This window comes from Ceratosolen solmsi, unplaced genomic scaffold (assembly GCF_000503995.2).
Source record: "Ceratosolen solmsi marchali unplaced genomic scaffold, CerSol_1.0 scaffold90, whole genome shotgun sequence".
NCBI lineage: Eukaryota > Metazoa > Arthropoda > Insecta > Hymenoptera > Agaonidae > Ceratosolen > Ceratosolen solmsi.
The window spans coordinates 376,474-383,769 of NW_011948460.1; positions in this window are offsets into that span (position 1 = coordinate 376,474).

A 7,296-nucleotide genomic window follows, 5' to 3' on the forward strand; every position below is an offset into this window, starting at 1 on the left:
ATAAAATCAAACATATTTATATAAGTGTGATGTGATCAAGATTTTGTATTTTTCATTTTTTACCCAAATACTACTCAATTATTAATTTTGCTAAAAATGTCAAGGTCCTCAACAAAAATTGTTAAATTGAATAAAAAAGAAAACATCTTTATTATTCATTTGAATATGTTAAAAGTTAATACGATAAATATATATAAAATATATTATTAAGAAATTTTTATTTTTTTAATAATTTGTTTGTAAATATATTAAATTACTTAATTTTCGGGAAATAAATATACAAAAAAATAACGAAAAGTAATTAAAACAAATAAATTTTCAATTTAGACTTGAATTCGTGCAGAAATACTGATTACTATGCTTTCCATAGCAATGAATTTAAATTTGTAAATACCATATAATTTAAAAAATTCCTAATTACTAAGAATTGTATTATTTGTTGCGGATATTAAAATGAATAATATTTTTTTGAGCAAACCATTTTTCACTTATTATTCAATGATTTAATAAATATGTAAAACTCACAATAATATAAATAGAACTATTCCGTGAATTAAAAAGTTTTAGAGCAAAAAAATTTTATTATTATTTAACATACATATATATATCGCTTTTTGATATATTTGATATATCATGATTTTAGATTATCTACAAAATTTTCAATAACCTTAGTTATTAAAATAATCTAAGCATGTCTCAACAAAATTTTAATCTTATTATAACAATTTAAAATCATATTAAAAATCATCAAATATTTTAAAATTTTATTGATAAGAAAGATTTGAATGGTTTTCTGTTTATGCAATAGAAACGTATACTATTTTTATTATAAATTTTATTTATATATATTATTTTGCCTATCTTACCTTTTCAATAAGTTAACAACAGACATTTTTTTATATAGAAAGCAGTATTTATAGAATTATATTTTTATTCCATTGTAAATTCAAAAATAATTGAATTCAAATGATTAATGTCAATGACTTGACTTTATGGCTTTTGAGCTTTTATAATTGCTTGATTATGCTTAGCTACTTATGTATTAGTGCATTTTATTTGTAATAGTAATATATCCTATAATTTATATCGTAATATCTATAATTCTATTGATTAAGTACTACAATGATATTACAGTTAGCAAAATACTTATTTTGTTAAAAAATCAAGAATAATATATTTGATTTTCTAAATTTGCTACATGAAGCTGTCTGTTCGAGATTGCGAGAACCTTTTCCTATACCATAAAACATCTGGTAAAACAGTATCGTTAAATTGTCGTTAGACTTCTGAAAAGTCCTGCCCATAAAACATCTGGCAATGAAGTCGTAAGATTCGGGTAAACTTACCTCATTAGGCAGCTGCAAGGAATCGCTATACCCGAAAATCTAAAATCTAACGGTATGTACTGCCCCCCTCCCTTTGTCTTCAAGTTGTCATGCAACCGCCAGAGGCGTCGAGGACAACGAGATCGAGAGCTCTTCTTGCCGTGAAGACCAAGAGAAAACTAAGCTTCATAATTGAAATCGAAGCTGCGAGAGGCGCTGCCCTCGCTCTATAAGTCGCAAGCTCTCTGATTGGACACAAAAAAGGGAAGGGATCCCAAGTAAACTCCATAGTCAGCGAATGTATTTAAGAGAGATAATTTCAAGATTCAATCACTCTCGGTAAAGTCCTTATTCAAATATGAAGTGCAAACTTCTCAGAGGATAGCAACAGTGTACTACGCCAAGAGAATAAAATATTAAATCCAATTACCCCTGGTTAAAGTGCGCTTGCTATGGTCAAAAGTGTGATCTGTCAGAATCAATCTTCGCGTCATTTGCGCCCATCTTGCCAACCCTAACCTCAACAAAGCACGTACCCATAAGCACGTAGCGCGTGTCGACAAGCCAATATTCGCGCCATTCGGCGCTTATAGCAGAAACTACTCACTTCCCAGGAAATAGCATCAGTATACTATGCCAAGAGAAGCAAATATTGCAATTAAAGTACACTTACTACAACAAAGTGTGATCTGCCCAAACAAAGAGTTCATCAATTGATAACAGTAATAAGAATCATTCTTGTATCTGGAAATGAACGGAACAAACTGCATAAGAAACAGATGTATTAATATTGAATTTATTACACTATCTCTTCCATTAATTATCGCGTATTTCGCAGCGCGCAATACCGCATATCTCTACCACATAAAATCTCGTCGTCTCTTATCTACATAAACAATTTTGGTCATTCGAACCGTACTTGGTAAAACAAGCCGGATCGTCGGATACATTTTATACACTGTCACATTACTAATATGTATGTTTTTTTCCATTTCAATTTCAAAAATTTGAGACTTTTTAAATATAAAGTTTATAAAATTCTTTTTATACACATAAATTTAATAGAAAATTTATATATTTTATATTTTATTTAATATTTTTATGGACGAAAGACGGCAAACTTAAATAAGAATTTCCGAACGATTAAAATTTCCATATAAAATATTTCATATATTATTAAATTAAAATATCATATATTAATAGTGTTCAGGATTGAAACAGTTTAAGCAGAATTAAAAATTGGGAAAAGTACAAGCTCCTGGGCGCATATGTTTGTAAACACGATTCAGCGAATTCGGGACTTTTCCTAACATAGCAATAGGCATCGGTGCTGTTGCCGGTGTCATAAGCTGCTACGTGAATATTTAAGAGCAGTTCACCACGCGCCGTGCACTGTACTTTTAATATCCACTCAGTCACCACGCACCTGGCTCACGATGTTTTTACTATCTACTCAGTTATCAATTATAGCTGACTATATTTTTATCTAACATTCAACCAACAGTTATCGCTCACTGTAATTATACCACACGCTCACTCATCTGTTATTATGAATTAGTATACTTTAATCTATCTAGTATCGGTTATCAATTACGATTACGAAACTTAGTCGCAAGCCTGGCAATCGACCTACAACATATGCGTGCATTATTAACAGCATCTGCAATAACAAGTTAGTAATTTAACAGTGACGCCATTTGAATTGTAATCAATAAAGTGCGCCAGACACTAGTATAGTATAGTGTAGGGTAGTTCATAAGGTACATCTTTATTATTTGTACAAGCTAGTCATCCATGTTCGAATCACGTTTCACATAAAGTCTGCCAAGAAGGGTAACGCAACACACTCTCTCAGGCGAACCAGACTGGAAAGCGTTCGTTCACCTCTCCAATCCGTTTAATTAAATTATCAAGGGCAGATAACAGTTAGCTAATAGTCGATCATAACTATCTATTATTAAGTTCTTCCGTACTTGAAGGCTTATCGTGATTAGCTCTCTAATACTCTTATACTCCCTTTGGAGTATGGTCGATTTACTTGCTTACTTGCTATTTACTTGCTTATTCTCCCTACTAAGCACTATTGATTACCATTACCATCTTCCTGCTGCTCATCAATGAGCATGGTCAATTTCTCATGCTGATCCTAACAACATCAGCATAAACCCAACTTTCATAACATCAACGACAACGCCACCACCTCCAAAAGGCAACCTCACAATAGCCATAGAATAATTCCATTTCTCTCACTTGAATCAATCATAAAACTGCAATATTATATTTATTAATAAATCAGAATAAACAATATCTTCATTTAAAATATACATTACATGATATTTTCAGCCCCTCCACTTGTGTCTTTTCCTACTAATCGCTACGGCGAGAGACTAACCAACTGAACTATTGAATTGGCAGTTCGATCCACAAAAAAAATACTTAATTTCGAACAAATAGAATCATAAATGGTTTAAATTTATAAGTGTATTATAACACATTTTTTAACCAACTTTTTACTATTATATACATATTTTATAAAAATTATACATAACATTAATTTTAACACAGTACATAATTTATTGATAGTTGAAATATTTTTGGTCTATAAGGCTCTAATCTATTTCACAACTTTAGCTAATAATTATGGAACCAATTAATTTCTTTTGAATAAAAAAATATAAAATATATTTCTATATGAAATTTGTGCAAAAAAGAACCAAACTTATTAGTTTTTACAAATTCATGTAATACATACATAATAGTTATACATTATATTAGAAGATCTTGTTTTTAATGTTTTAATATTTTCAAAATATAAAATGTTTTATCTTTTATAGCATATAGCTGTCTTTATGACTATTTAGTTATTAATATAAGCTTTATAGTCAAATTAATCATTTTATATATTTATATATTTTATATATTTTATATATTTGTTTTTATATTTTTTATTTAAATATTAATACCACTAATATTTATATTAATTATTAGATAGGTTTTAATTTTATTTTTTAAAATTGTACTTAATTTACAAGAAATAAACAATTTTGTTTAAACTATAATGAGATATTATAATATTTACTTCTTTAAATTTTTATATTTTGAATAAAACATTGTTGCCTTATTAACATTAACAATGTAAAAAGGTCAATTACTATCTAATTGTTATTTTTATTCATTTACATTTAAAACATTTAAAACTTAAAGTTTATAATTCTATTAAAACCATAAAGTATATACATTTTAGTAGTATGCATCAAAATAAATTAAATGAGAAGTTATCTAAAATAAGCGTCTTTATTTTTAGAACTATCATTTTATATATAAGAATACATTGAAGGCTGCGATTTCAAATATAATTTAAATAAAAAAGAATAGAAATAAAAATTTGTTTTTGTGCAACTACATACTTATTATTAAAAATAAAATATAAAACACTACTACGTTATTCAAAGAAAAGGTAAAATTGAAAAATAATTGGCGAACTTGAAGTTTGTAATTATGTCATATTGAAAATACAATTTCGTACTACTGTCTGATTTTAACTATGCTATATAAATATTACAATAACGTCATACAGTTTGAATAGTGATTTCACAGCGAAACTAAAAAACTCTGACTGAAGGAATAAGATGACAAATTAAAAAAATTGAAAAAAAATTATTTTCAACGAAAGTCTGCCGGTTCAACTGGTAAAGTTTAATGAAAGTCTAGTTCAACTAGTAGTTTTCAGCTACAAAAAAGAGAAATCAGTATTTAGATGTTTGAATCAGAATGAATTGTAATTAAAAAATATATATTCATATTAATGAATTCAATAAACATTCAATTACATTTATGGATTTTTATTGTATTTGTTCAATAATTATATTAAAACAATCATTGTCAATTCTATCCATCGTAAATTATGTAATACTATTTCACAAATATCTTACACAAAATCGAGAAGTAAATAATATTATAATTAATTTTATTAATTTTATTAAAAATACATTAGATATTCTTTATTGGGTACTTTTTTATTAATTATAGTGGTTTAAATATCATTTGAATTAATATTAAAATGAATATTGTTTTACTAATATAACATTGAATAACATTGAAAATATGTGAATAGGTTTACATTACGTAAACATATATGTATATATATAAAGTTATGAATAATATAAATATCAAAAGTTTTGATTTTAATTTGAAATTGAATATGTGTATTATAATATATAAAATATGAAATAAAATTTGTATAGGTTGTAAAGTGTAAAATTTATATCAAGTATTAAAAATGTTTTGCAATATAATTTGGCATAAATAATAATAAAATTATAATTATTATAATTTAAATATAATTAAGTGTACCATTTAAGACTTTTATTATGAAATAAACTAAAATAATTTGTATTTATTAATAATTATTCAAAATTTATTTTATTAAACAATTGCATATAATGTAAATAAGAATAAATATATTGAACTAAATTTAATCTAAATCTTTTAATAATAGGGAAATATATTTTATCTATTATTATAATATTTATTATCATTATATTAAGCTTAATAAAAATTCAATATCAAATTATTAGTTTTTTATTATTTATATGTTAGAAAAGTATATTAATAAAGCAGACAAATTTATAACATTTTATAACAATAATTACAGATATAAATCTTGTATTCGTATTTAAACAAATTTTATTCTTTAGTTACTATTTTTAATTATTAAACAATTTTAAAATAGATATATTTATATTATCCTATTTATAATAAATTTATATAAAACAAAACTTTTTTATATTTTTTATAATTAGCGAAATTTTAAAACATTATGAAAAGTGTTAGTATTATAATATTAGAATTAGAATTAATAAAGTAGTATTACAAATAATCATTTCTCTTGTACCAATGAGTGTTCAAAATATATAACACAATTCTCATCATATACAGTGCGCATATGATATAGAAAAATGTAATCTATCCTCTATCAATGTATTGTATACCATCTATTGTACACCTATCTGGATATTTTATCTTAAATACAATATGCAAATTATAAAAAATTCTTAATATCATGATACTTTTAAATAAATATTATAAATATTGTATAAATAATTTTTATATAAAATAATAGCCTTAAACAGACTATTACTATATAATTTTTTAAAAGAAGAATGAAGTAGATCATACACCCCAGTTAAAATATTAATTCACAGTTGATTTATGTTAGATATGACCAATTTCAATACAGGCATATATGATGTAGTTCAATACTGTTTTATCAACGTAATATTTATTACTACAAGCTTGGTCTATTAAAACTAAAAGGTAAATAGATATATTTTGATAATCTGTTTTACTAATTTCTAAAAAGGAGTTTACAATAAATTAATTTATATTTTGAATGAAAACATATAGTTTCTGATACAAAACAAATCTGCAAGCATATATCAATTTTTTAAACAAAATTTTACTTTCAAAGATGAATTTGGAAATATACGATTGATCTGTGAAAATTTTAGCATAGTTTGTCATATATAGTTGTTTTGCAAGTCATATTTGCATATATTATGTTTCAAATATATAGCATTTTTAAATTGTGAGAATTGAAAGAAAGAGCAAAGATAAGGATAAAATAACATGTATGGTTGCAGAGGTGAATAAAAAGAATCTGTTCGAGAGTGAAAAGAAAATCTCTCGAATTATATTTACTAGAAAAACCTTCAACAGCTAATAAAAAGGGAATTATCGAACGGATACGAAAAACTAAGAAAGTCTCGCCAAGGTTACATGAGACTCGAAAAGGTTTGTACATCTGTGAACTCGTAAACAGCCATTTATTGCCTTTCGTATTAAAGACGTAGTAATTGTTTTTAATGCAATGAAAACCCTTGCAACTTACCATCAAAACCCGGCTAGCTTGTTTACAAGAATATATTTTGAGGATTAAAATATTTCAAAACAGTTGACATTTCTTAAAATC